This window comes from Phoca vitulina, unplaced genomic scaffold, assembly GCF_004348235.1.
Source record: "Phoca vitulina isolate PV1807 unplaced genomic scaffold, GSC_HSeal_1.0 scaffold7, whole genome shotgun sequence".
In the NCBI taxonomy this organism is placed as follows: domain Eukaryota; kingdom Metazoa; phylum Chordata; class Mammalia; order Carnivora; family Phocidae; genus Phoca; species Phoca vitulina.
Window position 1 is genome coordinate 18,447,838 of NW_022589710.1, and position 13,682 is coordinate 18,461,519.

The window sequence follows — 13,682 nt, forward strand, 5'->3', positions numbered from 1 at the left end:
ATGTTTTTAGGTTGCTAAATCTACATAAAAATAATTACAACTTTTTGTTCATATTCATGGTGGTCAGTTCTCTCAGTACTAGCAAATAGCAGAATATTGATTTCTCTTGAGTAATAGGAAGACAAAAACCATTTGAGAGTCTTACATATCTGTATTTTGTGAGTCAAGGGAAAGAACTTGGCACACAATTATAAGTCTGCTGAATTGCTGAAATATCTGGAGCAGGGGGTAGTGGGAATGGTTCTCTATTCCAGATCCCTCCAATTACAAGAAGCAATTTTCTACAATTTGTAATGACTAGGAGAAATTCACCTTGTACTGCAAACACCTGGACATTTTCAATATCTGAAAAATGTGGAAGCTGTACCACACTCACTAACAAAAACAATGGGTGCATCATTGCTCATTTTAAGTGAGAAAATATATGTAAATCTATTAGAACTATATCTGACATTCAACAAATGTTAGCTATTATTTGTTATTAAGAGAATACATAGACTCTTATTAGTCAGGCTTCCTCTGGGAGTTGGATAACCATCTGTCTTCCACACAGATGATGAGAAGTTCATTTCATCCAGAAGACTTCAGAATTTATATGTTCATTTCATCCAGAAGACACCCACCAGGCAGAACCAGCATATTCTTTATTGGTTTATTATTCTAGACAAGGAATAGTTAAGGGAAGGGCATGTAAAAATCTATGCCACCTCCTTCCTTTTTTTTTTCCTTTTTAAGAATTTTTAAGTTGAATATTGCATACATACAGGAAGATGTGCCCATCGTAAGTTTATATGTTGAAGAATTCTTACAAGGTCAAAACTCTTACATAATACTACTAAACACAAGAAATAGAGCATTACCATTACCACAGGAGTCTCCTTCAATCCTCCTAGTCAATACACCTCCCCCAAAATTACCATTATTCTCACCTCGTTGTGTGTTTTTTTTTTTTTTATTTTGTTTTTAATTCTATATGAATGAAATCAGTGTGATTTTTTTCTGGATTTTTGTTGTAGTTGTTAACATTATATCATTGATATTCTTTATATACATTGTTTTGTTTATCCAGATATCATTCATTTTTATTTTTGCACAATAGTACCTTTTTAATGAATATGTCACAAATGTATTGTCCATGTTCATGTCAAATTACTTCCAGTGTGAATCACTACAGATTATATTGCTATGAATACACTTGTCTTCTTTGGTGCAAATTTATATGTATTTTTGTTGGTTATATTTTTTGTTTGGTGATAGGGCGTGCTTATATTCAACCTAGTAGATTTCATTAGTTTGCAAAGTACCAGTTTCTCTTCCCCCACCCCTCAACAATATTCAAGGACTATCATTGTTTCACATCCTTATCAAACTTCAGTAAGTTTATTATTTTTCATAAGATTTATTCCAGTGGATATATAGTTACCTCACATTGTTGTTGAAGTTTAGAACATGCTATCCCAAAATATGCCACTCTGGCACATTAACTATTTTGATAAAGGCACTTGAAAAACAGCAGATGCAAGAAGTACACTCTGGCCCTGTTGCTTTTTCTTAAAAGTAGGAGATGAAATTCCCATGTGAAAGGTGTCCTCCCTATACCAGAAGGAAAGTAACATTCTTGTCATTGACTGGGAAGGTGACATGGAGAGAATTCTGTACAAACCTTGTTAAAATAATTCTTATTTTCCCTTAGCCTCCTCACATAGTTTAGTTACTTTTCCACAATTGTCTCTCTTTATTCAACCTGGTATAAAAGCATTTAGGTTTTGCCACTTCTTTGGGTCTTCATTCCCTACTAAGACTCTCATTTCACATAGAACTTATATTAAATAAATTTCTATGCCTTTTCTCCTGTTGATCTGTCTTATTTTAATTTAATGATCAGGACCAAGAAAAATCCCTAACAGGGTAGAGATAAAATTTTGGCTCCCTATATTGTTTCAATACGTCTCCCCAGTCATTAAGGAAGGTGAGTCATCTTTTCAGTTTTACCAGCCAATTGCATATGCTTTTGTGTCCATTTTGAGTTGACTTTTTTTTTTTCATTTATTTTAGGAGTTATTTATATTGTTAATGGGTAAGGAGAAAAGGTGCTCCAATAAGATTCTAAAATTAAATCTGACTTACCATTGTCTGACAAGCACAGTGCCATTCATGTGTGAGTTCAGGGGGCTTCTCCAAGCAGCAATTTGGAAAGGCTAGGGCAAAAAAAGCATATATCCCAAATGAGGCAAGATTATAAATGCAAGTCTCTGCTCACAAGGTGGACTGTAAATTCTTTGTGATTGATTGGATATGTTCAGTTTTCGTATCACAGATGCTGGGAAATCTGGTTTCAAAATAAGTCTGATGTAAGTTACTTAAGAGCTAGCAGGCCTAAGTTTCCTTAGGGAGGTGTGCATTGCTGAAGCATAACAGAATTTTATTATCAATATATTTTGGATACAAGAACTTTGCCAGTTATATGTATTGCTATTATATCACCATTCTGATATGCCTTTACACACAGTTAAATAGGTTTTTTGTTTTGTTTTGTTTTGTTTTAATTAACAAAACTCTCTAACTTTAATGTAGCCCACATTTATAACAGCCTTTTTCTGATGATCAGGGCTTTCTTGGGCTTTTTGTTTGTTTTTGGTACTGATCAAAAAAAATTCTCCCTTAACCCAAAGTTAAGAACATTTTATATGTTTTGTTTTCTCATTAGATTGGCAGTTTACCTAGAGTTGAATTTTATGTAAAGGGTGAGATAAAATAAGGTTACACTTTGTCCATTTCGACATCTCCTGGACCTAGCACCTTTTGTTGAAAAATTCCTCAGTGTTCTGCAATGTCAAAAATCAAGTATCCTTTCATTGATGGTCTTTCTATAAAGTTTTTAATTCTATTTTTCCTCTTTATTTTTGCTTCAAAATCAAACTCTTTTCCACATGTTAGCTTTATAATTCCTTATGATACAATTATGAAGATCCTAATGTATTAGCAGACTTTATAAAGGACTGTAAATGTGTTAGAGAGTATTAAAATCCCTAAATTAGCATAATGCTACCCAAATTCCAAAGTATTTTAACAGACATCATTTTATTTTTATTTTACTTGTCACAGTAGCATTCTGATATAGTCTGACCTGCATCTCTATCCATTGTTCACAATAATTATGAACCTATCACCACTAATAATGGTCAGCCAGCAGGTTTTCCCCGATCTTTGAGTTCGTTAGTTGTAAACCAGAAGTACGATCTATAGGAAGGAAAAGTTCTTTTACATAAAAATACCCAGCAAGCCAGAGAATTTATAAATTTGTGTATCATTTATCTAATTTTGTTTTTGACTTTTAGTTTCATTTTATTTGTTTTGCATAAATTTCTTCTGCCTTACACAGTTACTCTCACACCTCACATGACAAAGCTTCTCTAGTTGGGGATTATGTGGGGAAGTTAAAGTATATACACAGGTGGTTTTCTGATATTAGAAATACCTATATTCAAATCTCAGCTCTATAATCAGTAGATATGTAACACTGAGCAAACTGAAACTACATTTATAAAACTGGAATAAAATACCATGGTTATCTCTGAATTACCAGAAACAAAGATGCTTTCTTCATATGATAAAGATTGAGTTATTATAGAATTGTCATTAAAGAGCCATGACATAGTTTTTGTTAAATTTCTCTAAGGGTCACTTAAGATGTTACCTTTTCAAGAGCAGACTACAATAAAGCTTGGAAAATATTTAAAGAGTACCCAAAATCTCAAGAGATGCACTTTCAAGCACAACCTGAAATGAACTTGATTTCATTAATTTATTCCCAGCTAACAAAATTGAGGCATGGAAATTCTTAGGTATTCAGAATGATTTATTTGTTTTAACTTCATTAATTAATAGGCAGATTTTTGCAATCTTCCTGTGGATAAATTAAGCACCATTTAACACGAACCCTGGGAAAATAAGTATGGGCTCTGATCTTTTTTCCCAAAGCAACAAATTCTTATTCTGCTATGTGGATAAATGACTCTTAGCACGTATACCCTTGAAAAGGAAAGCTTGTGGTACTTAGGTTAACTCTTATCCTGGACCATAGGTGCATATGGCTCCATCTCTCCAGTCTTAGGAGGGCTTTAGCAACAAGTTTAGGGCCCAGAATATTATGTTAATAAAGCATATTTAATGCCAGTACAGCAATCCTATTCTTTTGAGACAAGGCACAGACATTTGAGTAACTGTCCATGTTGCTCAAACTGCATTATCTCTGTCTTTCAAAGTTGTACACATTTTTCACTAATGTTCATGGTTTTTTCCCGGAGAATATGGGTCAGAGGAATAGTTCTTCTCCTTGTATTATTTGCTTTCAAGAATTCAGGGGAAGAGGGACAGATCTAAGTATGTTTAGCTCAACTATTTTATATCACTCAGATCAGTTTAACAAATAAAAAACATTCTTCTATCTGGGTCATCTTGACTAGCATAAAATTATTTTTAATTCATGATACATATTGAGCCAAAATATACTTGCTGTTAGAATGCTAAACATTAAAATGACCTTGACTCTTCTCTTACTAAGGAAACCATCTGTAGAGGAAAATTGCCATATGCAGACTGAAACTTCAACACCTTTTCCTTCCCCAAATACAAATTTAGATAATCACAAATAAGCCTTACAGAAAAATATTTTATACTCTCAAAGTTCCTTAAAAACACCATTCACTTGAGGCATCTTTAAGTTACTTACTTCTATGTGCCAGCCTAAATATTTCCCACAGAGCATTCAGCCATTTTGTTTTATTTCAAATTTTATACATCATATTATATTGAATATAAAGAACAAAAATATTCCCAAATAACAAAATAGTTACAATCCATTTGTACACTAGCTCAATTAACTTTGGTTAGGAGTATCTCCCCAATGTGGAAGACTATAACTTTTATTTATTTTTTTAGAAGATTTTATTTATTTATTTGACAGAGACACAGCGAGAGAGGGAACACAAACAGGAGGAGTGGGAGAGGGAGAAGCAGGGTTCCCGCGGAGCAGGAGCCTTATACGGTCTCGATCCCAGGACCCCGAGATCATGACCTGAGCTGAAGGCAGACACTTAACGACAGAGCCACCCAGGCGCCCCGACAATAACTTCTAAATGAACAAAATTTGTTACTTTGAGTTTAACATAGCCATGAAAATATTGCTATCAAATTCTAGAGCCCCTGCCTTCTTTCCTCATAATCCCCTTGATTTGTACTGTGAGATTCTTCTTGTGTAGAATTCTGGCAAATGGCTCAAAGGCATTCAAATAGATGTCAGACTTACGGTTTCCTGCCGACTATTGTTGAGAACAATAGTTTTTGCAATGTAAGATCATATATAGGTATGATATATGGGTATAGTTGCAAAAATGTGGATAAATCTTTTCTTTTTTATACTTAAACAAAGGGGGAAGCAAATCTCCTAGTTTTAAGTAACATTTTAAAAAGTCATTCATACTCTAACATATACCTCTTGTTAAAATATTGAAAATGTAAGGGAATTTTGAAGAAAAACAATGAAATAGGTCTAAAATATAAGTTACTTTTTTTTCTCAGAGCAAGGGATTTGAAGTGATTTAAAGAATTGTCAGGTGTCATTGGGTCTTAAAATTCAGCTAATTGTAAGGATTTATGCTGCAATAGTTAGTATGATTACTTTGAGACTAAATTTTCACAGTGACTTAATAGAAGCTGTACCAGTTAGGATCCAGTGAGCTTTTTTGAAGATATCCTTCATCATACTGAGGAATTTGTCTGCTGTTCTTAGTTTAGTGAAACTTATTAGGAATGGCTGTTGGAATTTGTGCAATACTTTTTCTGCAACAATAGGGATGATCATACATTTCTACTTTTTCAGTCTGTTAATATGGTGAGTTACTTTTATTGATTTCAAAATGTTAAATCAGCCTTGCATTTTTTTTTAAGAATGCAACTTTCTTTTTTAATTTAAATTCAATTAAACCCTGTTGGTTGTATTTTATGCACTTATACATTATTGGATTCAATTTGTTGAAATTTGTTGAGAATTTTTCATCTAGACTTGAGGCCTATCAGTTTTCTTTTCATAAAATTACATTTAGTTGGGTTATTTCCATTTGCACCTACTTTCAATGCATATATTAATATGTTTTGTTTTAGATATGCCCTCTCAGTAATTGCTTTCCTGTTTGTTTCATCTGTTTTATTTTTATTTTCCTCTTCTGGATTGAGCTCATTGTATTATTTTATTTTAAATCTTTATTGGCTTCTTGTCTATACCTGTTTGTTGTGTTATTGATTGTCATAAGGTTTATGTGATACGTTCTTAATACCAGATATTTAAAAAAAATGTTCTGGTGCTTTGCATATATTCTAAGCACCTTGTTGCTACCCTTCATTTTACTGTTAAATAGTAGTTTTCTTGGTTCTTATTTCAGAACAATGGTAGACTCATAAGATAAATTGGATAGTATTCATGTCTCTTCAGTTTTTTAGAAAAAAAATATATACCGCATCGGTAGAATCTCCCCCGTAAACTGATCTGGATCTGAAGATTTCTTTGTGGGGAGAATTTTAACTACAAATTTAATTACTTTAATAAATATAAGAACATATATTTTTTTTTATTCTTGAGTGAGTTTTGGTAGCTTATGTTTTTCAAAGAATTTATCCATTTCATCCATGTTGTTCAACTTTTTGACATTACGTTATTTGTAATATTAACATTATCACTTAATATCTGTATTTAATATCTGTAGATATTCTCAGTCTATTGAGACTTTTTATAATGGTATATATTCATATATTTATTATGGTGTATATATTATGCATATATTTTATTATGGTATATATTCAGTATATAGTCTGTCTTGATAAAGGCTCATATGCACTTGCCATCTGACCTAATATATATTCTTTTTATAATGTATGTTCAAGAAATGTAAATTGCATTAATTTGGTTGATAATGTTCAAATCTTCTGTATCCTTAAAGATTTTCTATCTGTCCTACCAATTATTGAGAAAAAGGAATTTAATTCTGTAACCATAATTGTAGATTATGGATTTGTCTATTTTTTTAATATTCCTACCAGTTTTTGTTTAATGTGATTTGAAGCTCTGATATTAGATGCATAAACACATAGGGTTGTTATGCCTTACTAATAATTGACACCTTAATCACTATAATGACCCTCTTTTCCCTGTTAATAGTCTTTGTCTGAAATCTACTTTGATATGAGTTCAGCTAATCCAGCTTTCTTTTGGTTAGTACTGGCATGATCTATCCTTTTTCCTTCTTTGAATTAGAATGTATTTGTGCTTTTATATTAAAATTAGGTTTCTTATATATATAATACAGTTGGATTTTGCATTTTTATCTATTTTGACAATGTCTGTCCTTTGAGTTCCTTAAGACATTTTAAATTCATGGGATTTTTTTATACATGTAGATTTGATGGGCTGAGCTCCCTCTTGTATCATGAAGATAAAGGCCACACTTCAGTGTGAAGGAGAAAGCTAGAAGCAGTGTGGAACAAAGACACAGCTTAGCTGCCATATCTGCCCTGGACATCTATGTGAGTGTGAATTTTTTGTTTGTTTGTTTTACTTCCTTATGCCATGTACCTGTTACAGCTGAGTATATATATTCATATTTTATTCATATAAAATTAAATATATATTTATACTCATATATATATATATATATATTTAAATAACTATAGCATTACTCCTAGACTCTGGAGCTGAGGCAAATTTCTCTATTTTATATCTTAGTATTTTAGTCAAAATTAAGTTGGAAAGAGTAAGACAGAGCTATGATAAATTATCAGAAATACAATATAAAAATAGGAAGTAGATATTATAGACCTTTTCCTGTAAGTTAGCTACTGGAAGCAATTTATTCAAACAGATACAATGACATTATGTATGCTACTTAAGGAATTGTATGTTGTTTTTATATAAGTATACAATGGATATTGCCTATAAGAAGTATATTGACATCAATAATCTTGTACTAAATTTGAGATTAGAAATAAAATTTATAAATATTTTTCTATAAAAGGTAATTTTCATGTATTTTTGAGGGGACACATTTTCATATCTAGGTCTTACATTTTATATAATATTGCCATTTGAATGAATATGACTTTCAATTTAATTATAGAACAACATAATATTACTTTGTAGTTTTAGCAATATCCAAATAATATATTACTTATGTGATGCTGGAATAAGACATTTCTGATTTTAAATAAATAAGTAATTTTAGGACTTAACTTTTTTTCCCTCTTCCTTTTTGGCTACATTATTTTCTAAAATCATGGTAACTCAAAACACTACTTACATCTTCAAATATGTTTTTGAAATACTTGAGGGAACATTCAATAGATACTAACTAAAAATGCCAAAATACATAGCAAATAAGCTTTACTATCTTTCCAAGATAGACTACCCCCAAAACATGCATATCACACATACACACAAAATAACATCTCTGGTATATTGGACAAATTTTGTCCATCTTTGACTATAAATTTGTATTCTGTATATTGTATTATTAGCAGTGGCACTGAACATTAAAAATATATTTGAACTCTATTTTATTACAGTATATGTGTTACAGTATGTGTGTTAATCTACTTGATTGTAAATTAACATAATATTAAGTTCAAAGTGTTATTTAAGTATTTGCCATGTGTTTCATGAAGTCAGCGTTCTGAACACATGCATGCCAAAGGAAGTATTATTTAGGCATTTAGCAAATTGGTAAAGATGTGGAAAACTAAAAATTCAGTTAATTTCAATAGCACAAACTTCTTTAATTCAGTTAATTTCAATAATAGCAGTATTTCCAACACTGATTTGAACATATAAATTAGATGCAGTTTATATAACTTAAAATAAAATATAAACTTGAAGAATGAGCTTTGAAATACAAAACTGTACCATCTGCATTCCCTGACATTATTATATGACCTTAACATTCCAGCCATCTAGGATGTATTTTCATGAGATTAAATACCAATGGTAAAAAAGAGGACAGAATTCTGAGTTCACATAGTCTAATGTTGAAATAGATAAAGCATTATTCTTATTTTTTTTTTAGCACAACACATAGCTTTGATGAAATCAAGTATTCCTTGTGCTTGCTTGGAAATTATTTAAGTAGTTTCTTTATTCTCTGTTGGCATGCTTTATTTTTACCTTACATTTCTTTTTTTACCTACACACTTAGATTTCCAACATCTTTTCTTACAGATATAAACCAAAACATGTTAAATATATCCCTCAGAAATCTAAAGGTATTTTTGCTTCTCTTTCTTTGCAATGACCTCTCTTATAGGTAGATAAATAATTACTGACTTCACTATTTTAGTTTTGACAGCCAAAGTATAAATCCTTCTGAGAATATTTGCTTTAAGAGGGAACAAGATCTTCTGTTCTTAGAATAGCCTGTTGGTAAGATTCATGTTGTAAGTCTCTTTGTGACCTTTTTATAGTTGATCACATCTTTCAAGTTACCTATTCTTTTGAAGGTTTGCTTTTCTGAAATATTCTCTGTTTTCTGAGACATAATTCATTACTTGACACCTCAGGTGAAGTTGAAATTATGTAACTAACTGCACTGGAAAACTTAGTTTTTCTGCTACCTTTCACCACCATCTGCATGGTTACTTTTTCTGTGGCATTACTTTATGTAAAGTTTACATAGGAAAATTCAAACTTGTGTGCTATCATTCATTTTTTAAAAACATGTTGTGTTTGCTTTTGTTTTTAGATATCTCAGTTTTTCTGAAAATAGCACATGAAAAAATCACTGTCTTTTAACTCTCCTTACATCTTAACTACAATATGAGTCGTTGCCTTGGCATTTTTTTGGAATCCAATCTGTATTTATTACACTATAATATGAATTTTACTTGGAAATGTTGTGTTAATTCAGTTAGTGATGATTTATTATTGCCTTGGTTTACTCATTCATGTTTCCCTACCATTTATAATGTTAAGTACGTTATCATTGGCACTGAAGTGTGTTTAACTTTGGTCTCTACTCTCACAACCCCTTTCCTTTTCACTATTATTGTAAGAATAACCTTTATTGTTATAAGTCTTTTTAATGGACATCATATTCTTAGTTATAAACTTAAATGTATTTAAAACTTAAATGCATTTATATAACTCTGTCATGTTCAAAACTGATCAGTGAGATGTCTTTACTTCCATATTCAGTGAGTGAGTGTTAAAGATAGATATTTAATGAAGCTACTTGGGAAGTTACATTGACTTGCTTATATGTTTTTTTCGCACTCTTATTAGGATATTAATGAATGAAACTACTTTTTATTTCAAATACATATATTGAGAACTGTGATTGGCAATAGGGAAACATCGTTACCTTAACATAACTGATAGTCTCTTCTGCTCTGAAGACACCTCAATCTCTCTGAATTTGCAATAAAATGTTGCTGCAGAAAGCCTTACATCTCTATATTAGCATTGGCCCTTTAGCCTCATTTCTCCCTTCTAAACCACATGTCACTTGGTATAACTTATATTTTAACATTTATTTTGAACTTTTACTTGGTGTAACTTATATTTTACCCGCTGGTAAATGGAGAAACTAGATGGCAGACACTCTTTTACCATTACTTCTCACCATTAGAAAATATAATATTCAATGTCGACAAACATTCTAAAGCACTTAGGAATAAATTTAAGAACCATTTTATAATGTTATTTTGGAAAAATGCATTACATAAAAGAAGATATATATATATATATATAATTGGAATAACATATTAGAGCATTAAAACTTAATATCACAAAGAGGTAAATTCTCCATATATACATTTTAAATAATAATCATCAAAATGCACAGTTTTTAATATAATTTGGAAAAAATAAGACTCATATAAAAGTATAAAAATTAAAGAATAACTAAGACAGTGTTTTACAAAAAAAAATAAGGAGGAAGAATTGCCATAGCAACATTATGGCAAAGCATAGCAAACAAAATATTGTATTTTTACTCAGGGGTACAAATGAATTTATGGTCAGAACAAAGAATCCAGAAACTGATGCGTGATGATAAGGATATTTATTATATTATAGAGATGATATTACAAATCAGTATGTAAAGCTCTACTATCCCAAATAAAACAAAAACAAAACATTTTTTAAAACTAAGAATGACTAGTCTTCCATAATAAAAATAACAACATTAGATACTATGAAAGATACAAAATGAAATCCCACCTGAATTAAAAACCTAAGTGTAAAAACATTTTTTATGTGTTTTCATTTTATTTAGGAATATTGATTCATTAAAGAAGATACCAAAATATAAAAGAAAAGATTGATTGAATGTAACAGTTAATACAAAAGACACAGTATACATATTTATGGGGCACCTGGGTGGCTCAGTTGGTTGAGAGTCAGTCTCTTGATTTCAGCTCAGGTCATGATCTCAGGGTTGTGAGGTAGAGCTGTGGCATGGAACCTGCTTAAGATTCTCACTCTCCCTGGGGCACTGGGTGGCTCAGTTGATTGAATTCAGCTCAGATCATGATCTCTGCATCCTGAGATTAAGCCCAACATGGAGCCCATGTCCAGCTCTGCCCTCAGCAGGGAGTCTGCTTGAGGATTCTGTCTCTCCTTCTGCCCCTCCCCTCACTAGTGTGTGCTCACCCTCTCTCCCTCCCTCTCTTTCGTAAATAAATCTTAAAAAAAAAAAGATTCTCTCTCTCCCTCTTCCTTTGCCCTTCCCCTGCTAAAAAAGACTACATACATATGTAAAAGACAAAAGACAGGGGTGGCTCATTCGGTTGGGCGGCTGCCTTCAGCTCGGGTCGTGGTCCCAGGGTCCTGGGATGGAGCCCCGCATCGGGCTCCCTGCTCGGCGGGGAGCCTGCTTCTCCCTCTCCCTCTGTCTGCCGCTCTGCCTACTTGTGCTCTCTCTCTATCTCTGTTAAATAAATAAATAAAAAATCTTTAAAAGACAAAAGGCATATTGATGGAAGAGATATACAATATACGCATACCTATTTGTTACGCTAGAGAGACCTTTTCCAGTTTTAGCAGTAAGTACCAAATGTTCCCACATTTCAAACTGAAAATCTAGACTATCTATGATAAGAATAAGGCCAAGAACTGTTTTTCTCCCCACCCCCATGGTTCATTGCTTAACCCAGATTATATGAGGATCCATACTTTTCTGAAGATATTGTCCTAGTTCCCATAGTAGAGGAGCAGAGGTGGTTCGAGTCTAGGGAGAGATCACTGGAGAGTGTAAAAATGTTCTCCTATAGACTTTGAGAAAAGCAATATACTGGAAATCTGGCTTATACCTGAAGGAAAAAAAAAAAAAGGAAGAAGGATATTCAGCTGAATTACCCTACTACCACAGAACAACCTGGAAGTTTAGGAGAGTGCATACAAATGGATGGTGGATGAGAAATATTTCCAGAAGACCGAGAGTATGGCAATATGCTTTGGAGAACCCAGAACAAAGTGGAATTCATAAGTGGTCAGCAAGAGTCAGACAATTCCAGCTCAGAAAACCTTAGCAATGGGAAGAAATCTATGAAAAACTCACTAAGTACACCAAAAGAGAGAGAGTCATTTTTAGACACCTGCAAAGGATTAAAGAGCCAAATACAATTCATACTGGTGCCAGCAGAGAAAGACACTTCCATTTTTTTATGTTTCTCTTTCCTCACTTCAACATTAAAGTTGCTAGAAGTAGCCTAGTGAGTAGTAAAAGTGCTAGCTAGTCCAAGACATAGGAAAAAAAACAAAAGGTGTATAGCCTGGACTAGGTTCAAGCTGAAAGAGAGGAAATCTAAATAATTTAGAGTTTTTAATATTTTATGAGAGTACACATATTAATAAATAGCCTGAGACTGTTTAGGAGAGCTAAGTGAACAGAGACTTTACTATTCATTTATTTTATCATCAGAAAAATGCATGAAGTAATGGGGCGCATTTTAGATTTGATTGAAGGAGGATAGAAATATAAGACCTTATGTAGATGATTTGAATGGTTAGCGTGGGTAGAATATGGTAGAGAATAATGTAAATACCACTTTTTCAGTTTATTGGTTCAGGTATATTATTCAGGTACCAAAGATTATTATTCAGATGAGGTAAATAACATACTCATTAATGGTAACAAAGCAAATAATATAATAGAATTAAACAAGTGAATAACAATATGCTAATGAAATTCACTGAACCAGAAGGAAACGGACTTTAACATACACAAATATTGTCAAAAGAAGTAAGCGTGGTGGGGGCACGTTACCTCTTTTGTTCATAGCTACTATAATTTCAGACTCATAACAAATACTAAAATATGTTGAACCATAAAAAATTTCTAGAAGACGATATTTTTATATAGTATTTTTATATAGTTTTTTATATTTTTATATGGTTTTATTTTTATATTTTTATATAGTTTTAACATGCAAATAGATTTTCCTTTTATACATGGATTTCAGAAATGTCATCAAGAAGGTTTCAAAAGCATTGATTCAGCAGAATTTTATTCAGCACCTACTATGCTCAAGGAACTGTGTGCTAAGTAATTGAATAAATAGTGAATAAAAAGACATCCTTTCTATAATCATGGGAAGAATAGCCTGTTAAAAAAGAGAACAGTTGATCAAAAAAAATCATA